This window comes from Larimichthys crocea, chromosome XIII (genome assembly GCF_000972845.2).
Source record: "Larimichthys crocea isolate SSNF chromosome XIII, L_crocea_2.0, whole genome shotgun sequence".
Taxonomy (NCBI): Eukaryota; Metazoa; Chordata; class Actinopteri; family Sciaenidae; genus Larimichthys; species Larimichthys crocea.
Window position 1 is genome coordinate 7957832 of NC_040023.1, and position 13091 is coordinate 7970922.

General features: G+C 38.1%; 1 long non-coding RNA gene across 1 annotated transcript in view; it reads left to right on the top strand.

Moving 5' to 3' along the window:
* The window catches only part of LOC113747264 (uncharacterized), a 35106-nt gene extending 22741 nt beyond the window's left edge, over positions 1-12365 (top strand). Inside the window, exon 3 of the long non-coding RNA XR_003463509.1 lies at positions 11866-12365. This is a non-coding gene — a long non-coding RNA (uncharacterized LOC113747264). The remainder of the gene's footprint in view (positions 1-11865) is intronic.
* Positions 12366-13091: the final 726 nt, after the last annotated feature.

Sequence of the window (13091 nt, forward strand, 5' to 3'; positions counted from 1 at the left end):
TTTGCTTTATTTACCTACGTCATGTTTGCTTTGTGCACCCATAGGCGAATGAGCTCTTCATACACATAAAAACTGTGTAATTATAATATAGCGAATACAGGACGTAACTATTAGTTATTTATTGTATATATTTTGATTATTTTTAACAGGTTTAACAGGCTATGTTTTGTCATGATGATCATAAAAGTTGGGCGTTTTCCCCTGCGTCTATATTTCTGTGGAAATTTCCACACACAGAAATTCTGCCTTTGTTTGTCGGGAGCTCAGCGTTCGAGTTATGTTCCTCTTGAAGTCGTTAGCGTCTTTAAATTCCACCTGAACAAACTGAGGAGGTGGCACTGAAGGGAGCAGACATAAACAACGTGACAGCCGCCCTCCTTCCATCCATCCCTTCCCATCCTCCCTCGCTCGCTCTTATTGATGCTATCCTACATGTTACAGCATCCCCATCCCCATCAATCACAGCAGATGTGGAGGTGATGTGTTTGTCTATCCTCCTTGTAAATAAATATCTTGGCACTATAAAGATCCGAGTTAAGATAGATGGTAAACTCGTCATTTTGCTTTTTCCTCTGGGAAAGTTTGGAGACGTTCTCTCGGTTTTGGTGCGTGTCTTATTGGACGTAAACACACCGGGCCGGTGTTTTTTCAGACTTGCCATTGCCCTCGGTTGTCACCCCGGCTTCCCACGTATTAATGATGCAATAAAAGCCAGTACAGGAGGAGCAAGTCACGGGTAATTGCAAAGTCATGCTCCATAGGGCCGGTGGTTTATTTGATTAACCTCTAGTGACAGGTCAGATGTTGTGAATATGTTTTTCAGCCAGATGATCATGGGTCATTTATGACCTCCTGTTGAAGGATAATCAATAGCTGGATGGACAGACGGCTGGACAGCTGACAAAATCTGTCATCGCGGGTTATGTTTGTATTATGTCTGTTCCTGAGGCGTAGGAACTGGCAAATATCGTGATACTGCTGAGGCTCGCTGACACTTCTTGACTGGTCTGGTGTTTACACAGAAATGAAAAGAAAAGAAGAAGAAAGAAAGACGGAGCTTCTCACTCAGTGTGGCCTCAATTACACCCAGTAAATGTTTATGTTTCTACCTGCCTCACTCTCTTGTTCTCTTGTAGCCACGACACAGTGGACCGAGCCACAAAATGGCAGCATGTGCGTCAAACAGTTCATTCAAAGAGAGGCTAAAAGGGGGAGGAGGAGGAGGAGGAGGTGGAGGAGGAGGTGGGGTGTGCAGGAGGGAGGGAGGAGGGAGGAGAGAGAAAAACAAATGTCATGCGATGCAAACAGTAAAAAGAGTCCAATCTGCTTCACAACAGTTTTACAGCACATCCTGGGCCGAGCCTCACTGGCTGCCTGCAGACAAACCCTCTCTCTCATATCCGGGCCTGCTCGCTGCTGCCATCCTCGCTGGCTGCTGCACTTTTAAACCGCCACCCGCTTTGAGCTCCGCGTGCCTGTAAACAAATGCAATTTTGCATTTCCTGTAGTCTAGACACAACTGAGGCAAGAGCTGCAGCGGTGCTCACACATCGTCTGCAGAGGAAAAGAAATGTTTGAACTCTGGTAAACAACTGGAATGACAAAGATTTAGTCAAAATACTAACAAGTGTTGACTTCATGGAATATCGAACTTATTTCACAAAGTCCGTCAAAGAGAGGAGATGGAAGGAAGAGGTGTAGGTTAAAAAAAGAAGTTGACAAGTCGGAGAAGAGATTTTAAATTGAGACAAAAATCCTAAAGTTCTATTATCTTTAAACAATTTAGCCATAAAACGTCTTAAACATCCTAAAAATCCTCAAAATTAAAACTTAAGCTTAAAAAATAATAAACAAAAAGTAAAAGAAATCATAGATAAAAACCTAATATAACCCATATATTAAACAATACGCTGAAATTATTAAAAATCTGAAAACAAAACCTTTAGAAATACTTTAAAAGCCATTAAAAGTCTTGAAACTCATCCCAAAATGTTCAATTTCCACAGAAAATATGAAATAAAAAAGCAAAAAATTGTCCATAAAACACACAAAAATACAGTGAAATGAATGAAGATCTTAAAACAAAATCTTTAAAATACCTTAAAAGCCATTAAAATACCTCAAATCCCCACAAATAACAAATATGCAATTTTTTAAAAAATGCATAAAAATCCATTTAAAATGCTGCCTAAACCTACAAATTAAATTTAAAAACACTGAAAATACGAAAGCTTTTTGAAAAGTGTAAAAATGTAAAGGTCCATTCACTGATGAAGACCATGAGAAGTGAGTGAAAGCCCTGAAAAGACAAGCAAGTGGACCCTGGGCATGAATTAAAGAAAGTCACAAATGTTTGACACTCTTTATATAATGCAACTGAACGCACTCCCTTTTAAAATAATCCATTTTTCCAGCCTTATTTTCAAAACGTTCAGTCAGTGAACGCACCACGCCTTTGAAGTGCAGCCTCTGTAATTTGTCCCCACTGCTGCTGACACAGAGACAGTCGGGTCTGTTCTGCTGCGCAGCCAAACGAGAACGAATCAAAGAGCCTTCGGAGAGATGATCATTGATTTAATCACATCATCAACTGCAGCCACTTCAGGCGCCAAAGTAGCTAATCCATAACCAGCCAAACAGAATCACGCCAACGCCTGCAATCATAGCTAAATGGGGATCAGGAGGTGTCGCGCAGGATATCAGCTTCTATCACGCTCAGATGTGTTATGAAGTGTTTCAGTATCGACCAGGGATAACAACTACATGTCCATCGACCACATAAGACATAACTGTATCGACAAGAGAATTAGAGGGATAATTGTCTCTGTCATCTAACCCTAACATGACTGTCCTTCTCTCTGTGTGTGTGTGTGTGTGTGTGTGTGTGTGTGTGTGTGCTGCAAATGTCCATATAGAGACTGGCATTAGGACTTTCTTAAAGTTAAGGGGTCGGAAAACACAAAAATAATCAACACGAGACGAGCAAACTGAAATTTATGTGCGTAATTAGTTCATCTGTGTGCATAAATTTAAAAAAGGATGCCTCATTTTGATGTTCCTTTACTTCAATAAAAGTACCAGTACGTTCTGTTTGGATGACTCGTGATGCAGCGCTCGCCCTCATACGTCACAAAGTCACAAGGAAGAAAAACAGTAAAATGACCGTAAAGTGAATAAATGTCAAAAACTGGAATCTTACAGAAGACTTTGCATAGAAACTCTGTTGTTTTAAAGATGAAGTACCAACACATTCTTGTAAAAATACACCATTTGAATGACCTTTAAAAAACTCAAGCGACACCACTTCGCTTGTTGTTACCTGGTGACTTTTTGGCCATTTCTGCAGAGACAGGAGGCGAACAGAGGGTTAAATTAAAAGTCTTTGTGTAAATACTGTCCTAACAATGACTATTAATTATCAGGATACTCTGTGACTTGGCATACCTGTAATTTCAGCAAGCTGCATCGTTAAAAATAAAGTTTTTACCTGTTGGTTCCTTATAATCAAGTTCTTTTTTAGTCAATAGGTTCGTCATATAGCAGCCATGAAAGCCACACTGCATATATATATGTGTGCATATGTCATGAAAAAACGGTAAAATTACCGTAAATTAAATAAATTTACTGAAACTTTCTTGCACAGAAACTTTGTTATTTTGTTACATTCTTGTATAAATACACCTGAAGCCCTTCGTTTAAAACCTTTACTTAAGTAAAGGTACAAAATCAGTTAAATATTCTTTAAGTATCAAAAGTAAAAGTACTCATTCTGCAGGTTAACGGCACCTGTGACTGATGTACATGTAGTATTTTATCGCTCTGGCTGGTTGAGGTGGAGCTAATTTGACCTACTTTATATACAATTGGGTAATTTATTTTCCCAACCGAGGGGTCAGGGTCCTTTGAAGGGTCACAGGATGCATTCAGGGGAGGGTCATGAGATGATTATCAGGTTACCCAAAGACAAAACTTGTATTCTCTTTTTGGGCTTGTCTCTAATCCTTGCTTTTCTTGCAAGATAGTGGATAATTAATCAAAGTGAAACAAAGTTTAGAGGTGAAATGTGTCTTTGATTGAGCTGCTAACAACTCGCAGACAATTGAAACATGACGAGAGGCCTCAAAAAGCTGATTTAAGCTTTGGTAATGTGTTGTATTTCATAATACATCATTCGTTTTTTTATGTAAAATCATAATCAAGTGATTACAGCTGTCAGATGTCACTTGAGTAAATCTACTTAGTTACTTTCCACATCTTCAAATGGCAAATATGTGTCCCAGGAAATAAACATAATGCAGCACATTATCTTTTGTCGTTTCCCAGAGTCTGGCTGAAGGTTTAAAGTGCCAAATATTATTGTTTTATTGATTTAAAGTCTCATTAGTTTCTCAGGATGTGTTTTTTTGTTACAAAGCGAGATAGCGAGGAAAGAATCAAAAGGCTACTTCCTTTTTTATCTGATATCTGGGTTAGAAAAGACTTCTTTCCTTCCTTCTCTTGGGTGAAAAATACAGCCCTGGGAAAGCTTTGGGTTTATTATTGGATGTCCACTCTAAAAGTATTTCCAAACAATCCAATGTTGTGCTCTAATAGAAATCTATGAATGCTTCTCAGGGGCAGAGGACAAAGCTACGGCGGGGCTGTACATCTGTGAGTTTAGAAACAAAGCTTTGTTTGTGAGCCTCAATCACTTGTGCTCATGAAAGCAGACACTTACTTGAAAAACTTTCTTTTTCTTTCAGGGTAGGGGTGTGCGGGTGGTGGAGCCGGTGGGGGAGGCAGAACACTCTAAACCTACATCCTGGTATAAATTTGCAAAACGCAATACAGGCCTGATTGTGTGTGGAGTAGACGCAGGATGCATACAAATAGAATCCCTTCTGAAATGTCCCCTTCCTTGCATGGCTCAGTGGCTAATGTACAATAAATCAACAAAAGGGGGCTTTAATACGAGCAACGGGCAGGTCCAGGGTACTGTTATTTTATCTTTTTTACAGTATTTAATTGGAAGTTTTCCCTGAAACATAACACCGCGCTTTCAAATGACTTTGCCCAAATCTAAGAGGAGATTGATAAGAATTTCTCTCCCTCCCTGCCTCCCCCCTCCTCTCTTAAAGTTTTTTTTTTTTTTTTGCCTTTCAGGAGAGAGCAAGTTTTTGCCGAAGGGAGACTAAAGTTACAAGTGTGTGGCATTTTGTGGAGGGAGAATGAAATTGGAGGCTCGGAGGGACGGATAAGGACAGGCTGGGAAAAAGGGAAGTTGGCAGTGGTAGCGGGTCAACAGCGCGCCTCAGAGCCTTACCCACTGCACCAGGTGTCCACTTAATTCAAATGATACTATTATTCATAGACAGAGGAAGAGTATTGAAACGACCCCCCCTCCTCCTCCTCCTCCAAATCATTTGCAACTGAATACAGATATAATCCTGGAAATATAAGTCTCCATTAAGGCTATCCCATTTAGCAAACAAGGCTCCCATTGTGCAACATGTTGTGTGTATAAATCACAGTCTGAGAGAGAGAGAAGGAAAAGAAAAAAGAAGAAAAAAAAAAGACGACGGAGGAAAAGTAAAACATTCAGTCCAAGACGAGATTTGAGAATGTCACTCAGTCGCAGATGACAATTAGGAGTGTGTTTAACTTTCTGATTTTATGGCGGCGTTTGTCCTCTCTCCGCCGCCGTGATTTTATTCCTCGGAAATAAACAGAAGAAGGACGAGATCAATCCTGTAAGAGCAACACTGAGATTCTTCTTAATAAATGTTAAAATCATTATATTAATATAAGTTAGGGAGCTTTACAACAAAGCAAACCACAATAACAACAAGTTAAAAGCAATAAATGGATTAAATGTGAACTCAAACACAAAAAGGCCCCTTTTATAGAGGTGCGTTTGCAGCCCTGATGTCCTCATGCAGGTTATTCCACAGTCTCAGAGCTCAAACTGTAAAGACTCCGTCACCTTTGTGTAGAAATCTGGACCGAGAAACAACCGGAAATTACGCATCTGAGGATCTAAGGGAGCGAGAAGAGATGCAGGACACTGAAATGCTTTAAAAAAAATCAACTCCGTAGTCGATTAGGCAGCAGGTTTGGATGAGCTGGAAAAAACTTAAATGTTAGATATCTGTCTCTTTATTGTCCTGGCTGGGAATTTGTAACTTCCTGTGTCATGAACGCACTTCGAAACTGTACAGACATCCCCAAAATATCAACACTCCAGGAGTCAATAAAAATGCCGTCATCTGCACGCTCACACTAACCGAAAACGAATAATAAAGCGTGCTGTAAAGAGGCCCCGCAGGCCTCAAACTCGACCTGAGTTTGTGTTTTCAAAGTCGATCTCAAACCTGCAGAATATTGTGCTGCATGCTTCTTTGTCCAGGTGCTGAGTGCAAAACAGAAAACTGTGATCTCTCACTGATAACGCTGTTCAGTGCTCCCTTTAAAAAAATCATTTTATTACATTAGAAAAAAGTACAAAGTTTCAAGCCTAAATGGGCTCTTTCTTTGTCGGACACAGACGTATCAAAGAGGACACTGCGCTGCTTCTAAGAATGTAATAAAATAATATTAAAATTAAATTACAATTAAAAAAAGGGATCTGGCTAAAGGTTTGCGAGTTTGAATACTCAAATACACTCTGAGAAAAACTTGATAAATTCTCTGGAGAACCGTTTTTATCCTAAATAACCCTTTTTGCTTTGCTGTTTACGCGTCTTTGGGGAACCGAATACAAAATAAGAGTTTATTAAGTCACAATTTTAGCTTTTGATGCTTTTTACGTCTGATAATCTTTATTTTTCCTTTTAAACACTCTCGAGCACTGATTACCGGTTCTTTAAGTCACGCTTTGCAACAATGTGACCTAGTTTTGATTTAAAAAGAGGCAGTTTGAACTCCTTTTTTTGTAAACTTAATGCACGTATATGCCTTGTATTCACTAACCTGTGTCTGTGTGTATGAATTATTCTCGTGGTGTCATTTCTAATTATAAATTGTGATATTCTACAGCTACATTTCTGAGAGATAAATCAGTAACGTGCTAATAATTTATATAAAGTAACAAAAAACTTCACCGGAGTACCTTTTTAAAGTAATTTACCCAGTGTTGTTTAATATTAAAGGACCAGTGTGCAGGATTTAGAAGCATTTAGCATTTAGCTGCTGATTGCAATCGCCTCGATTCACCCTCTCTCCTCCCTAACATGAAAAAACAATTACAGGCCCACGAAAATGCCCAAAAAAAGCGAAAGGCATTAGAGCCTGTGTGTCGTTTTTCTGTGGGCTACTGTAGAAAATGGTGGTTTAATTATTTTAATTCAAATAATTACATATTGGACCCTGAATGAACTCAGGGATAAATACTAATTACACTCATTTCCTGATAATAAATGGTTCACCATGAAGAGGGTTATAGGTTTTAACTCTTTATTTTTAAAGGTGTAGGCCGGTTTTGATGTAAAACTACGTCAGAAAGTATAACAGCAATGGTGTGGTTATTTGTTTTTCATAATATCAGACACAAAAGTTGAAAAAACCCAGTTTGAAACCTCTTCTGGCATCATTTATAGAAAAAAAAAAACAGTTTACAATCTTTTCTGGCGTCATTTATAGAAATAAAGTCTCCTTTTTTGTTCGGCCTTAACTTCTCTGGACGCTGATCGCTTTATTCACCCATGCACCTTCACTCCTGTCAGAGGTTATATAGTCAACATTTTTCACCTCACAGCTGCAGAGACTCTCTTAACAACACAAAAAATACATCACCACACACCCAGAACTGATTCCCAGTTGTCTAAAAGCGGTAATTAATTTCAGTAAAAAAGAAAAAGGACAAAAACAGCTTTGGGACCACACATCCCCTCCTGGTTGTTTGCTGTTCTTTGCTCGGTACAGTACAGACACCAAGAGTTCATCTTCAGTCGCCGGATCAATCTAATCCTTCAGAGAAACGTTGTGATGGACCGGCGCAATCATACCAAACAATGGCCTAACCCTTCACGCAGGAACTCAAAGGTGAAAAGAGAAGCTACTTTATAAAAGCAGACAATATCAAAGCTCCTGATAACTTCTTATTTCACCGACCACAGGAGAAGAAGCCAATTACAGTTCAATCCCCGACTCCTAAATGTCCCATGATCACAGCTTATTTTGACAGACGCCTCAAGCGACGCTCGTCCTCGTGCCTGATGACCTGTAAGCCATTTCTGCAGAGACGGGTAGGGATGTCTATGTAAACTGACTAATAATCATCAGGATACTCTGAGATCTTGGCATACCTATAATTTGAGATGTGTGCAGCCACAGTAAAACATCCCATAATACTCAAATGATGATCCTGTATGATACCAAATATGGATTTAAAGTATAAGAAACTGAGTTTTTACTGTTACTCTATGGGATACTTGTTGTTCTCTCACAGTTTGTGTCAATCCTCAAAGGATTATCACAGTCTGAGTGTTACTTTTAAGTTTTAGAGCTCATCTTTTTCAGTCTTTTATATTGTGCACAGCTGATTTGATTAGTCAGTGAATCGACAATGATTCAATTGACAACGATTTCGATAGTCGAGCGAGTTTTGAAGCAAACATGTCAGAAAATCTCTTCAAATATCGGACAAAAAATGTGGATCATCAGGCTGAATGACGCCTGGTTGCTCAAACAAGCCATCTGTAACGACACCCACCTGTCAATCAAAGCGTCCACACTCTTAATTATGCATAACTTTAAGCCTTAATATAATCTGAACAGGTGAGTTGTATATAAATTCACCCTCAGTACAGTTGTCATGAACGGGAAAATTAGCTACAGAGACCAAAACTGTTTTTTGTACCAGGCTGTAAACATGTTTATTTCTGCTTTTAACATGGGGACTTATGGAGACTGACTCACTTCTGAAGCCAGCCTCAAGTGGACGTTTGAGGAACTGCAGTTGTTGGCACTTGCATTCGGTTCAGACGTGACACGCAAAGGACGCAGAAACAGGAAACTCTATATCTTGTATAAATAAAGGTTTTAATCAGTCAATCAAATAAATAAAAAATAAAAACAGCTTGTCGTATATATCTACACTATCTTCATAGCGCTGACGTAAACCCTTTATAAATTCCTCATTCAGTTTTTGGTCTTTTCATTATCACTTTTCTAGACCTCTCTGTGTCTCTCTCTGTCTCTAAGCTGCAGTTCCCATGACCCGTCACAATACAGTGATGATGTATTCAAGCAGTGATGTATGAAATTCGGGCAAATAAAAACCTTTGTCCTCCCACACTGGCTAATTATTTGACAGATTGGAGCCCTGTTGTGTGTGGATACTGTGAAGGAGCCCTCCGTCGCCCATCCCCCACCCAATAAAGAGGCCACTTGCAGAAAAAAATTCCTCTATAGCCACCCTTTTCTATTCTTTGTTAGAAGATTACATTTTTTCACCACATTTTGGAATGACAAAATGAAGGGGGAGAACTAACTGAGGGTTTTTTTTTTTTTTTTTTTTTTGGGGGGGGTACCCTGTGTGCTCAGGCAGTGACGGAGGGGGCCAGGACAGCAGTCAGTGGCAGTTTAAAAAGATTTTCTCAAGCAGAAATATTTAATCTTCTCAGGGAAAATAAAGCAGAGAAAAAACAGAGGACAAAAAGAAGCTAATCATCCACAGGTCTCCCCCACCTCCTCCTTCTGTCTCCACCACGGCCTCCCTCAACATAGTTATCTGTAAAAAAAAACAAAAAACAACAACAACAGAGAAAAAGATTATGAAAGATTGATAGAATAAATCTACATGTATAATTATGAATTATACGTGTTCCCACATTTCTGTGCTGTTCTTTTATGTCCATTTTAACACTAAGACACATAGAAGTACAAAAAAAGCTAAAACCCATCCTTTAAAACTCAATATCCTGCATTTCAGTCTGTGTTTTTCTCTCTCCAAACAGGACACAACAGCAACAACTTTCTGGGCAGACTTCTGCAAACGGCTAATTAGCAAAGCTGGAAGCGTCCAATTACTCTCTTAACTGAGCTCTGTTTGTTGCATTTGTATGTGCAGAAGCAGCATAATTATATGCACATCACATGCAGGTGCAAGGCTGCATTGGAAACACAAAAAAAAAACAGCAATGATGAGAAGAGTAACACCTGCACACTGACTGCACACCACAAATTTATTTAAATCTGAGACTTGTCTTCGTCAGGTCAAAATGTTTGTTAATGATTCTAACAGATATAAGTCTGGTACAGTGACAGGTGTGGACTTGAACCAAACAAATGTGTGTATATATGTATATTTCTGTGAATAAAATAACAATATCATTACATTAACTTAGCAAATGTTTATCAATATGTTTATTAATTGATGGTTTTAATTACTGTATCCAAAATCTTTTCAGACTCAACTGCAACTACAACTTTATATACTAGCCACATTAGCCAAATTAGCATGCTAACGTAATACAAACTGTTGTCCAAGATTTACAATAATAGTTAGTAAATGTACATTTAGTGACAATATTTTAGGTCATTTTGGTTTCTTTGTTGTTGTTGTTGTTAGTTAGATTAGCTAACAATGACGACAACATCCAAAATGTCATCAAAATCAACTGCTTAAACAACTAGCCACATTAGCATTACGTTAGCATGCTAACGTAATCCAAACCGGTGTCTAAGATTTGATGGTAGTTACAATAATAGTTAGTAAATGTACATTTAGTGACACTATTTTAGATAATTTTGGTTCCTTTGTTGTTGTTGTTGTTAGTTAAATTAGCTAACAACAACGACAACATCCAAAATGTCATCAAAATCAACTGCTTAAACAACTAGCCACATTAGCATTATGTTAGCATGCTAACGTAATCCAAACTGTTGTCTAAGATTTGACGGCAGTTATAATAATAGTTAGTAAATGTACATTCAGTGACAATATTTTAGGTCACTTTGGTTTCTTTGTTGTTGTTGTTAGTTAAATTAGCTAACAACAACGACAAGATCCAAAATGTCATCAAAATCAACTGCTTAGCCACATTAGCATTACGTTAGAATGCTAACGTAATCCAAACCGGTGTATAAGATGTGATGTTACTTATAAGAGTTAGTTAATATACATTCAGTGAAATGCAAACTGTTGTCCAAGATGTGATGTTAGTTACAATAATAGTTAGTAAATGTACATTCAGTGACAATATTTTAGGTTATTCTGGTTTCTTTGTTGTTGTTGTTGTTGTTAGTTAAATTAGCTAACAACAACGACAACATCCAAAATGTCATCAAAATCAACTGCTTAAACAACTAGCCACATTAGCATTACGTTAGCATGCTAACATAATCCAAACTGGTGTCTAAGATTTGATGGTAGTTACAATAATAGTTAATAAATGTACATTCAGTGACAATATTTTAGGTCACTTTGGTTTTTTTGTTGTTGTTGTTAGTTAAATTAGCTAACAACGACGACAACATCCAAAATGTCATCAAAATCAACTGCTTAAACAACTAGCCACATTAGCATTACGTTAGCATGCTAACATAATCCAATGCTAACGTAATCCAAACTGGTGTCTAAGATTTGACGGCAGTTACGATAATAGTTAGTAAATGTACATTCAGTGACAATATTTTAGGTCACTTTGGTTTCTTTGTTGTTGTTGTTAGTTAAATTAGCTAACGACAACATTACGTTAGCATGCTAACATAATGCTAACGTAACGACAGTAACTAACTCCAACTTTATACTAATGTCTTCACTGGTATCCGTTCATCTGTTTAAGTTGAGTCAGACGTTTTTTTGGTATTTCTTGGTTAATTACATCATATTATAGTATCACTCTGTTCTGTTGTTTTGTGTTGTGTATTGTCTTGTGATTTCAGATGTTGTTGAGCCAGAACACAAACTGGCATCATACATCACACCCTCTCTGTGACTAATATCACAGGCTCCGGTTTTGGACACAACCTTGATGTTGTGGTCCTGAAGCTACCAGAGTTTATCCTCTTGGCATCTGGCTGCGAGGTAGAGGGGACCGAGAGAAAGCATCTGTGGGGTCTCGTCCTCCTCCTCCTCCTCCTCCCTGCCCCCCTTCGTAGAGTCGAGGCTGGAGGAACCCTTGGCACCAGCCCAGTGAAGAGGTGGCTGGAGTATTAACCGCACAACTTCCCCCACGTAGAAGGTTAAACCCCTTTCACAGTTTCCTCCCTCCCTCCTTCCCTCGGCAGCAGCAGCACAGAGCATATGCTCTTTAAAAACATATGGTCAGCAACAAAACTTCAACTCTTTAAACAATGAAAACACTGGAAATGCTCACTCTGAATGAAAAGTGAATGTAATGATACTCTTCTTTTTTTTTTTAATGAAATAAAGGCGATTAGAGGGTCCGATGCCAAGCTGTGGTGATTTATCACGCACATATTGTCCCAATTAGCAAGATTATGGCGATGGCGCAGGCTGCTTGACCTTCTAGCACCATCCTCATTTGTATCGTGTCAACGAAAAAACAGCTCCTAAATCACTGCTCCTCACTCCCTGGTCAAATCGCCGCACACTATTTAAATCCGTGATCCCAAAGACACAGAAAAGAGACACAGTTAAGAGTGAACTTTCCTGAATTTGATTGTATCCACCTACAGAACAAGTGTAAGATCATTTAAAACTAGTCGGAATAATTAAGAGATAATTGCAGATAAAAAGCACCTTTAAACATCTTATCCGCATTTTAAAGTCTTAATTTTGACGTTTTAAATGATAAAATTTTTTTACTGTATTAAATCTTTTCAACTTTTTTCTAATATTACGGTAAAAAGATATTAGTACTGTTGATTTCACGTTGAAGATTGGCCGTTTTATTCCATATTTTACCATATAAATACAAGTTTTTAGCATCAAAAGAAATGCAGTTTGTGCCATATAATTGATATAAAAATACCATATGAATGCTGTATAAGATAAAAAAAAAAGGTGTTTTAAAATAAAAAATATTATTTTATCCAGTATAAATTCCCTTAAAATGCTGCATAAATAAAGGTTTTTGTCATGAAATGTGACTGTGAAAAAAGAAAATTTTTGCAGAATTTTACCGTGATAAATACGGTACAACTTC